Source organism: Lotus japonicus, chromosome 2 (genome assembly GCF_012489685.1).
Source record: "Lotus japonicus ecotype B-129 chromosome 2, LjGifu_v1.2".
Lineage (NCBI taxonomy): Eukaryota > Viridiplantae > Streptophyta > Magnoliopsida > Fabales > Fabaceae > Lotus > Lotus japonicus.
In genome coordinates this window covers 27259108-27271305 of record NC_080042.1, presented here as the reverse complement: position 1 = coordinate 27271305, position 12198 = coordinate 27259108, and the positions used below count along the sequence as shown (strand labels likewise).

The following is a 12198-nucleotide window of genomic DNA, read 5'->3' as shown; positions in this document are numbered from 1 at the left end:
CGGAACTAAGTTGAGGTTGAGCTCTGCCTATCATCCCCAAACCGATGGGCAGACAGAGAGGACAATCCAGTCGCTGGAAGATTTGCTACGGGCCTGTGTGTTGGATCACAAGGGCAGTTGGGATGAGATGCTGCCATTGATCGAATTCACTTACAACAATAGTTTCCATGCGAGCATCGGCATGGCACCTTACGAAGCTTTGTACGGTCGGAGGTGTCGTACGCCCTTATGCTGGCATCAAGATGGGGAAAATTTGGTGATTGGCCCGGAATTGGTGCAACAGACCACCGAGGAAGTCAGGAGAATTCAGGAAAAGATGAGAACCGCGCAGAGTCGCCAAAAGAGTTACGCCGACAACCGACGAAAGGAGTTGGAATTTCAGGCCGGGGACCATGTCTTCTTGCGGGTTACCCCGATGACAGGTGTCGGAAGGGCAATCAAGTCCAAGAAGCTTACTCCGAAGTTTATTGGGCCGTACCAGATCACGGAGCGAGTTGGACCGGTGGCGTACAGGATCGCCCTACCACCGTCTCTATCCAACATCCATGACGTTCTTCATGTGTCGCAGTTGCGAAAGTACATGGCAGATGATTCGCATGTGATTACGCCAGACGATATACAGCTGAGAGATGATCTGACAATGGAGGTGCCACCCATCAAGATCGTCGATCGAAGTGTAAAGCGCTTAAGAAACAAGGAGGTACCTTTAGTGAAGATCGTGTGGAACCAAGAGACCGGTGACGCGACCTGGGAGTTAGAGGATAAGATGCGGGAGTCACACCCCGATTTATTTGTAAACCCTTAAGTTTCGAGGGCGAAACTATTTTAAGGGGGGTGGTATTGTAAGGCCCTAAGTTCAAATTGGAACAATTTCATGGAAGTTCAAATAAAATTGAAGTTTTAGCTAATGTTTGATAACTGGCAGATTAGAACTGTCAACTTGTGTGAAGTTTTAGAGGGTCTTAACGACTTCATTTGGGAAAACTTCCTTCACGAGCGTTGTAGCCCTTCAAGTCTAGAAAATTCTCCAAGTGGTTTCGAGTCAATCCGATATCTGTAGCTTCAGATATCCCCGTTTTAGTGAGCAAAGGTCCAGCTGCCCAGACCTTACGAGCTCTAACTTAAAACTTTGGGCTTAAGCCTTGGTTAATGCGTTATTTGGGTCGGTTAGTGAACTTATGAGGTCATGATCAGGAGATTAAGAAGAGGCTAAGTGGGCCAAGTGACTTGGATGAGAAGGAAGGAGCTAGGGTTATGAAAATCCTAGCCCATTAGTGGTGATGCCGCAGCCTTGCAAGGAGAAAAGGGAGGGAGATTTTGATTTTCTTCTGCAGTAAAGAGTGATTAGTACCAATTAAGCCCTGTCCCCTCTGTCTTAAAACAGCATTAAACCCAAAACCACAACCCTAGCCCACTATTTTCCCCTTGACCGCCAGTTTTGTGAGTAAAAGGGAGAGAAAAACCAAATTTTCTTTCTTCCTTTCACACTTCAGAAAAACAGAAGCTAATCACGTAAACACACCCCCATCTCCTTCATCTTGCTCCAAGAACCACCACCATCCAAGCCACCGCCGGCCACCATCACCACCCATAACACCTTGCGCGTGAAGGAGGAGCTGCGAGAGGAAAGGGAACCGCGAAGAGGGGGAGAAGAAGGACGTGGACAGCAAGCTTTTTGATCTTGAATCTTCATCTTTTCTTTCTTTTCAGGCCATTAACCCAAGGTAAGGGCTGGTCCTAGGATTGGGTAGATTGCCTAGGGTATTTGCCATGTTTTACTATGAGAAAAGCCATGAACATGATTGCTTTTGCAAGAGTTTTGTGTTCATGATGCTTGCTGTTTTTTTTTGCCTTGAGATCTTGATGTTTTGCTTCTGATTTGAGATGAAATGTTGATGCCATGATTCTCCATTAATCATCACTACAACTACCGTTTCTTCTATGACTTTGCTTGATTAAAATGATTGAAGATTTATATGCTTAGATCTGCCTTTTGTGCTAGAATTGATGGTTATCTTGGTTCTGGAAATTTAAGCATGATATATGAGATATGATATGTGGTTCTTGCTGCTGGAATATGGTTTAAAACTCTGGGACTTGAATGGTTGAAAAATTAATTTGAAGGCAAAAGTATCTCTGCCAGTTTCCTGTACTGGACAGCGAGTTTTGGAGCTTAATTACACCTAATTCGGGGTCTCAAATGAAAAAGGGATAAACTGGAAAATTGTAGATTTTCGAATTGGCTTTCTATGCATATAAAGAACATAATTTTTGGTCTAGTAATGAGGTCTGGAGGTCGATCTTAGTGACTGTTGCACCTGCTGTTCTTCCTGTACCGGACAGCAAGCTTTAAGGCCTAATATCACCTAATTCTGGATCTCAAATGGAAAAGTGATAAACTATAAAAGTGTAGAGTTTCGAATTATCTTTCCAGTCATGTATCATGGGAATTTTGTGGCTAAGTATTGCGGTCTGTAGACCAGTTTTAGTACACGCTGCACCTGTTGTCCAAAAACACTAAATTTGAGAAATTGTTGGAAATGTTAGTAACATGTGATTAGGGACCTTTGTGAGATTTTTATATGATGATATCTGTAAACTGAGCCTCTGGAATTTGTAAATAATTTGTGAATTTGGGAGGCCCTGATTATTTCTATGCTTTGCATGAAGTTTAGTTGTGACTTGTTTAGGAGGTCGCTCACCCAGCTGTAATTCCTCCTAGTGTGACTGTTATTTCTTGACGTTGTAATCTGATACGATATTAACTCATAAGACTCTAGGATTGACATTAGAGCCTTAAACACCAAGAGAATGAATTTATAACTCGCTTGCAAGTAAATGTGATAAAACGGTCATAGGTCTAGTGAGACTATGGACCATGAGAACGATGGTACCTTGCACGCGAGGGAGTTATTTGGGTTGACTGCGGTCTCCCGTGAACCTTGTGGGCCGGTGTGGCTTCACGTGATTTGGTTGACTGCGGTCACCGTGAACTTTTGTGGATCATTGCGGCTCCACGTGATTTGGTTGACTGCGGTCACCGTGATAACCGTGCCTCTGCGGAAGCACGAAGATGGCCATGGAAGTTTTGGTGGGTTGTGTGAAGTGAGATTCCGTTAGTAACTGACTCTTTCCCATAAAAGACATATAATGTACTTATATTATATATGTTGTTGTTGATTTTGTCATTATCATTCTTTTGTTGGACCTGACCCTGCTTGTTTGCTATGTGTTTATTTGGGGGGGGTAGATGGTCGTGAAGATAATGGCGATGACACATTCTTGGGAGTTGATGCTACGTGACGTGCCAATACCGGAGGACGACTACACTTCAGAGGAAGAGGAAGAGGCTAAGGAATAGGGTTTGGGTTGAGAGTCTTTTGTTTTCTGTTAGGGTTGAGAGTCCGAAGTGTTGGTATCGAACAATTTTATTGCTTAAATTCGAATGAACAAGTTTTGATGTAATCTTTATTTTCATTCAGGCCTTTGATTCGTACTCTTTACAGTTGGTTATTTAAAAAGTTTTACGATGTTGGTTACTTCCGCGTGTTTTTGGAAAGGTTATGTTTCAAGAGTTTTCGTAAAATGAAAGGTTTGTCATTAATTGAAGATTAATAAGTGAATCGACGAAAATTCTTTACGAAAATTGGTTAATTAGTTACTGTGTAACACTCGAGAAATCGGGGCGTTACAAAGCTAGCACATGTTCTAACTTGGAACATAAAGCATGGATATGGGATTCAAGGAAAGAAGAAGAACATGTGGGAAAGAACTTAAGATTATAACTTAAAAGGAAAAGTCTTACAAGATCACCAAAGTAAAGAAGAGAGATTAGCCAAGCATGGCAAGAGCCATGCTTGGCTAAGAACCTTGAACACAAGCTTGGAAGCCTTCTCTCACTCTCCTAGATGATCCTCTACCTCTAAACTTATGTAGAAATGAAATTGATATCAAAGATTGCAAAAGAAAATGACTAAAATCCTATTTATAGGCAAAAATCACGAGTTTGGGCTGTACCGGGCGCTCAGGCGCCAATTCAGAGCGCCTGACCGCCAATTCCATGCTGAAAAAGTGCATCTGGAAGGTAATTGGCGCCTAGGCGCCAATTTAGAGCGCTTGAGCACCAATTCAGAGCGCCTAGGCGCCAATTCCAATTTCTGGAACAGGGCAATTGGCGCCTAGGCGCCAATGGAGCATGCCTAGGCGCTCAGACTCGCTGGAAAGTCCCTTGATCTTCATTTTAACTCCTCTTTATGTCTCTTTAAGCCTCCCTTCAATTCACCAAGCTTCTTGACCTTCCTTCTTCTTCAGTTTCAGACCTGATTACTCTCATCAAAGCTCAAGGAAAAATATCAAGAATACCAACCATTTAATTGCACAAGGGACTCAAAACTAATGACAATTAACAAAAGACTCAAACTATACTAAAATGCAACTAAAGCCCTTATAAAACTACAAAATTACTAAACTAATGCAAATGCACAAATAAAAGTTAAAATGCATGAGAATGCATGAAACACTACATGAGACATAAGAAAAAGACTCAAAACTAACAAAGAAAAACCCTAAAAACATCATATAAACCCGGGTCATCACACCACTATACTCAACGACAGCTCGCCCTCGAGCGTCACTAAGATTAGCTTGCCCTCGAGCACAAAGAATTACTCCCAACACACATGCCAAAAGAGGGACACATTTTCAGAAAACCGGGGGATCAAGTAAATGTAGTTAGTTCCAAGATAAAGATTCAACAATCAACTTCATGCAACTCTTAGAAAAATAAGAATTAGAGTCCACTATGAGAAGCATTTAGAGCTAACATCCTAGCATGAGCCAATTGTTTAGTGTACTGAGCACAAAAGCAAGTTCATAGGTTCTGAGAATCATTCACTCAAGAGCAACTAAAGATGGCAATGCATTATTCAATGAGACTTCAAAAGGGTTGTAACGTTGGCTAGGTAAAACACAAGGTAGGTGGTCCCTAAGGAAGACTAAGGCTGCACAAAATTTGAGTGTGGTCCAATTTGGAATTCCGGAGCTTTCAAGCTATTGATACTTAGCACTCAAGTTTCTTAACTACTTTTTGTTTCATATTTTTTTTTTTTTTTTTTGGAACTCCACCACACCATGGAGTTCATTTTCTCTTTTGACATTTTTCAATTTTTTTTCTTTGGGGCAAGAGACAATTGCACTTTTTATAAACTAGCTCCATCAAAAGTTAAGAACCACAACTCCCCATTGAATCCTCCAAACAACCAGCCCATTAAACATAGATACCAAGGAAATCTCCATAAGGCTCAAAAGGGTCAACTAGGGACAAAGATGTTATAAAACAATTTCTGAAGTACAAGAAAACCTACCAGTCTCAAGAATGCAAGTCTCCTAAAGCTACACTCAAGGACGCATGAAATGAAACCCAGAACCAAGAAGTGCAAGTGAGTCAGGATCCTCCAGGGAAATTATATAGTGAAGGGTCAAATATGGACCCTTGTGGACTCACATCAACTCTATCCTCAAGACAACACTTAGAAGACTGAAGTCTCTCCCTCTCTTTCACAAACATACAATCACTCCCCAAAAGAAAGCACAAAGTATCCACTTAAAAACATTTTCAAAACCAGCATCATGTGAGTGAGCAAGACTTGGGAACATGCCATTTGAGTATAAGTAATAAAGACCAAGGTATAAAAGACTCTATATAACAATGCATGATAAAATTGGATAAACAAAATCTACAATAGAAAAATATGCAAAAATGCATGGACTAAAACTCAGGGTCAGAGAAGAACTCCTTCAAAGTGATTGAGTGCCTCCAAGTGTGTATCCTTTTTATTTCCTGAAACACTAAACATAAAACGTAAAACAACAAAAGAAGATCCTAAGTATCAACTTATCAACTCATGACTAATGAATCTAATTAAAATTAAATTCACTAGCTGATTCACTCTAGGTCAGGTTCATGGAATTCCAAACCTCAAATCATGTTATAATTGATCAGGTCACAACAAGCACTAGGAACAAGAACGAATCAGTTAAATTGATACATAGGAACAAAACAGAAAAAGAACATGGGTTGTCTCCCATTCAGCCCTAAGTTAGAGTCTTAGGTAGACTATACTTCAACCTCGTAACATAAACCAAAAATCACAAACAATCCCCGGCAACGGCGCCAAAAACTTGTTGGTAAATCCGCAAGTGTACGGAATCCACCCGGTTTTAAATATCGAACCACAGGGGTTGTGAGTGAATAGATTCGGTTCAAGCTTTGAGTTTGAAGGTTTGTTTTGTTGAGGCAAACATATGACGAAGAAGTAATAAGGAAAAAGAAAATAAACATTGAGAAATGAAACAGAGAATGAAAAGAAAGAGTGATTTACTTTGGGTTCTTGCTCAACTAATCAATTCAAGCACATCATTCTAAGCACATGTTCTCATGAATCTCTCCTTGATGTAATAGCCTAAGCAACTACCTATCGATGCCTCGCATAGATAATTCTTTGAAACCAAAAGATAAGCCCAATTCCTTGTGTACATAAACATTTGTTTGAAGCATAAAGATTATAAAGTTCAGGCGAACAAACCCCAACCCTTCCTCTATTCCTAGTAGCAAGTATAGAAGAGGTAATCCCATAACAAGTCCCTAATCTATAACAAACTTCCGTTCTAATTATAGAAAAGTATAAAGCTAGCACATGTTCTAACTTGGAACATAAAGCATGGATATGGGATTCAAGGAAAGAAGAAGAACATGTGGGAAAGAACTTAAGATTATAACTTAAAAGGAAAAGTCTTACAAGATAACCAAAGTAAAGAAGAGAGATTAGCCAAGCATGGCAAGAGCCATGCTTGGCTAAGAACCTTGAACACAAGCTTGGAAGCCTTCTCTCACTCTCCTAGATGATCCTCTACCTCTAAACTTATGTAGAAATGAAATTGATATCAAAGATTGCAAAAGAAAATGACTAAAATCCTATTTATAGGCAAAAATCACGAGTTTGGGCTGTACCGGGCGCTCAGGCGCCAATTCAGAGCGCCTGACCGCCAATTCCATGCTGAAAAAGTGCATCTGGAAGGTAATTGGCGCCTAGGCGCAAATTTAGAGCGCTTGAGCGCCAATTCAGAGCGCTTAGGCGCCAATTCCAATTTCTGGAACAGGGCAATTGGCGCCTAGGCGCCAATGGAGCATGCCTAGGCGCTCAGACTCGCTGGAAAGTCCCTTGATCTTCATTTTAACTCCTCTTTATGTCTCTTTAAGCCTCCCTTCAATTCACCAAGCTTCTTGACCTTCCTTCTTCTTCAGTTTCAGACCTGATTACTCTCATCAAAGCTCAAGGAAAAATATCAAGAATACCAACCATTTAATTGCACGAGGGACTCAAAACTAATGACAATTAACAAAAGACTCAAACTATACTAAAATGCAACTAAAGCCCTTATAAAACTACAAAATTACTAAACTAATGCAAATGCACAAATAAAAGTTAAAATGCATGAGAATCCATGAAACACTACATGAGACATAAGAAAAAGACTCAAAACTAACAAAGAAAAACCCTAAAAACATCATATAAACCCGGGTCATCACACCACTTTACTCAACGACAGCTCGCCCTCGAGCGTCACTAAGATTAGCTTGCCCTCGAGCACAAAGAATTACTCCCAACACACATGCCAAAAGAGGGACACATTATCAGAAAACCGGGGGATGAAGTAAATGTAGTTAGTTCCAAGATAAAGATTCAACAATCAACTTCATGCAACTCTTAGACAAAGAAGAATTAGAGTCCACTATGAGAAGCATTTAGAGCTAACATCCTAGCATGAGCCAATTGTTTAGTGCACTGAGCACAAAAGCAAGTTTATAGGTTCTGAGAATCATTCACTCAAGAGCAACTAAAGTTGACAATGCATTATTCAATGAGACTTCAAAAGCGTTGTAACGTTGGCTAGGTAAAACACAAGGTAGGTGGTCCCTAAGGAAGACTAAGGCTGCACAAAATTTGAGTGTGGTCCAATTTGGAATTCCGGAGCTTTCAAGCTATTGATACTTAGCACTCAAGTCTCTTAACCACTTTTTGTTTCATATTTTTTATTTTTTTTTTGGAACTCCACCACACCATGGAGTTCATTTTCTCTTTTGACATTTTTCAATTTTTTTTCTTTGGGGCAAGAGACAATTGCACTTTTTATAAACTAGCTCCATCAAAAGTTAAGAACCACAACTCCCCATTAAATCCTCCAAACAACCAGCCCATTAAACATAGATACCAAGGAAATCTGCATAAGGCTCAAAAGGGTCAACTAGGGACAAAGATGTTATAAAACAATTTCTGAAGTACAAGAAAACCTACCAGTCTCAAGAATGCAAGTCTCCTAAAGCTACACTCAAGGACGCATGAAATGAAACCCAGAACCAAGAAGTGCAAGTGAGTCAGGATCCTCCAGGGAAATTATATAGTGAAGGGTCAAATATGGACCCTTGTGGACTCACATCAACTCTATCCTCAAGACAACACTTAGAAGACTGAAGTCTCTCCCTCTCTTTCACAAACATACAATCACTCCCCAAAAGAAAGCACAAAGTATCCACTTAAAAACATTTTCAAAACCAGCATCATGTGAGTGAGCAAGACTTGGGAACATGCCATTTGAGTATAAGTAATAAAGACCAAGGTATAAAAGACTCTATATAACAATGCATGATAAAATTGGATAAACAAAATCTACAATAGAAAAATATGCAAAAATGCATGGACTAAAACTCAGGGTCAGAGAAGAACTCCTTCAAAGTGATTGAGTGCCTCCAAGTGTGTATCCTTTTTATTTCCTGAAACACTAAACATAAAACGTAAAACAGCAAAAGAAGATCCTAAGTATCAACTTATCAACTCATGACCAATGAATCTAATTAAAATTAAATTCACTAGCTGATTCACTCTAGGTCAGGTTCATGGAATTCCAAACCTCAAATCATGTTATAATTGATCAGGTCACAACAAGCACTAGGAACAAGAACGAATCAGTTAAATTGATACATAGGAACAAAACAGAAAAAGAACATGGGTTGTCTCCCATTCAGCCCTAAGTTAGAGTCTTAGGTAGACTATACTTCAACCTCGTAACATAAACCAAAAATCACAAACAATCCCCGGCAACGGCGCCAAAAACTTGTTGGTAAATCCGCAAGTGTACGGAATCCACCCGGTTTTAAATATCGAACCACAGGGGTTGTGAGTGAATAGATTCGGTTCAAGCTTTGAGTTTGAAGGTTTGTTTTGTTGAGGCAAACATATGACGAAGAAGTAATAAGGAAAAAGAAAATAAACATTGAGAAATGAAACAGAGAATGAAAAGAAAGAGTGATTTACTTTGGGTTCTTGCTCAACTAATCAATTCAAGCACATCATTCTAAGCACATGTTCTCATGAATCTCTCCTTGATGTAATAGCCTAAGCAACTACCTATCGATGCCTCGCATAGATAATTCTTTGAAACCAAAAGATAAGCCCAATTCCTTGTGTACATAAACATTTGTTTGAAGCATAAAGATTATAAAGTTCAGGCGAACAAACCCCAACCCTTCCTCTATTCCTAGTAGCAAGTATAGAAGAGGTAATCCCATAACAAGTCCCTAATCTATAACAAACTTCCGTTCTAATTATAGAAAAGTATAAAGCTAGCACATGTTCTAACTTGGAACATAAAGCATGGATATGGGATTCAAGGAAAGAAGAAGAACATGTGGGAAAGAACTTAAGATTATAACTTAAAAGGAAAAGTCTTACAAGATAATCAAAGTAAAGAAGAGAGATTAGCCAAGCATGCTTGGCTAAGAACCCTGAACACAAGCTTGGAAGCCTTCTCTCACTCTCCTAGATGATCCTCTACCTCTAAACTTATGTAGAAATGGAATTGATATCAAAGATTGCAAACGAAAATGACTAAAATCCTGTTTATAGGCAAAAATCACGAGTTTGGGCTGTTCCGGGCGCTCAGGCGCCAATACAGAGCGCCTGAGCGCCAATTCCATGCTGAAAAAGTGCCTCTGGAAGGTAATTGGCGCCTAGGCGCCAATTCAAAGCGCCTAGGTGCCAATACCAATTTCTGGAACAGGGCAATTTGCGCCTAGGCGCCAATGGAGCATGCCTAGGCGCTTAGACTCGCTGGAAAGTCCCTTGATCTTCATTTTAACTCCTCTTTATGCCTCTTTAAGCCTCCCTTCAATTCACCAAGCTTCTTGACCTTCCTTCTTCTTCAATTTTAGACCTGATTACTCTCATCAAAGCTCAAGGAAAAATATCAAGAATACCAACCATTTAATTGCACAAGGGACTCAAAACTAATGACAATTAACAAAAGACTCAAATTATACTAAAATGCAACTAAAGCCCTTATAAAACTACAAAATTACTAAACTAATGCAAATGCACAAATAAAAGTTAAAATGCATGAGAATGCATGAAACACTTCATGAGACATAAGAAAAAGACTCAAAACTAACAAAGAAAAACCCTAAAAACATCATATAAACCCGGGTCATCACCTAGTTCAGTCATTTGGCATTTTAGATTAGGGCACTTGTCTAAGGATAGATTGCTAGATATGACAACAACACATCCTTATATCCATGTAATTAAGGCATTAGCCAAGCATTTAGTATGTGATGTATGCCATATGGCAAGACAAAAGAAGTTTCATATTCTGTAAGTTTGAATAAAGCTGTGAAACCTTTTGACCTGCTTCATTTTGATATTTGGGGTCCTTTTTCAACAACAACAGTTCATGGCCATAAATATTTTTTAACTGTTGTAGATGATCACACCAGAATTTTGTGGATTATTATGCTAAAACAAAAATCAGAAGGGCCTTCCAAAGTTCAGGATTTTGTAGCTTATGCCAAGACTCAATTTGGTGCTATGGTGAAAACTATTAGGACAGATAATGGTCCTGAGTTTACTCTCTAGAGTTTTTATGATTCTAGTGGTATCATTCATGAAACTTCATGTGTTGAGTGTCCCCAACAAAAGGGGAGAGTTGAGAGAAAACACTAGGACATTTTAAATGTAGGAAGGGCATTGCAGTTCAACATGTAGTTTTCCTTATCAATAGGGTGCCAACTGTGGTTCTACAAAATAAGTCTCCTTATGAACTTTTGTACCACAAACCACCAGATTTAGCAGATCTAAAAGTTTTTGGCTCTTTGTGTTATGTGTCAACATTGCACAATGCTAGGCAGAAACTGGATCCAAGAGCTCGAAAATGTGTTTTCATGGATGGGTTATAGATCAGGCACAAAGGGTTATAGATCAGGCACTAAGGGTTATGAGTGTCTCCAGAAATGTGGTGTTCTATTATCATATCCTTCCTTATCAGCAATCAGAAGCATTGTCCTGGACTGTTATGACACAGAGAGTGCTAGTGTTGAGATTTCATCTGATTCCTTAGAGGCATTCTCTTCTTCAGCAGAAATTCCTACATCAGAGAAGGTACCTTCAAATGCATTCACCACTCCAACAGAGATTCCTCCATCATAGAAGACACCTTCTGTAATTGTTCACCCTGCATCTGATTATTCTGATCATATAAGGAGATCGACAAGAGCTAAGCATCAACCATCACATCTCAGAAATTATATTTGTCACTTCTCCTCTTGTGAAGTTGGGCCAACATCTTCAGGTAGTATATATCTTATCTCTACCTATATGTCTTTTTCCAATTTGTCTATTCCTCATCATAAATATGTTATGTGTAAGGCCCTAAGTCCAATTTGGAACAATTTTATGGAAGTTTGAATAAAATTGAGGTTTTAGCTAATGTTTGATAACTGGCAGATTAGAACTGTCAACTTGTGTAAATTTTTAGAGGGTCTTAACGACTTCATTTGGGAAAACTTTCTTCATGAGCGTTGTAGCCCTTTAAGTCTAGAAAATTCTCGAAGTGGAATCAGGTCATTCCGACCCTTGTAGCTCGAGAAATTCGAATTTTACCGAGTGTGGTTCTGGCAGTAAAGTGCCAGCGAATTAATTTGTGCATTTTTATTTTAATTCCGAATTTGGTTTGGTTATTTAATTAAAAAGAGTAGGTTTTTAATTAAATAAGACCTGGTTATGGTTTTTAATTAATTGGGTCAAAGGTGATGAGATTTGGGCTTGAAAAGGGAAAACCAAACCCTAACCCACTTGTGGTTTGCATGGG

General features: G+C 39.4%; 1 long non-coding RNA gene across 1 annotated transcript; it reads left to right on the top strand.

Moving 5' to 3' along the window:
- The first annotated feature begins 1047 nt into the window (after positions 1-1047).
- On the top strand, positions 1048-3498 carry LOC130735323 (uncharacterized). The gene is made up of 2 exons (XR_009018393.1): positions 1048-1724; positions 3251-3498. It is a non-coding gene; the product is annotated as an uncharacterized LOC130735323 (long non-coding RNA).
- The last annotated feature ends 8700 nt before the right edge of the window (positions 3499-12198 follow it).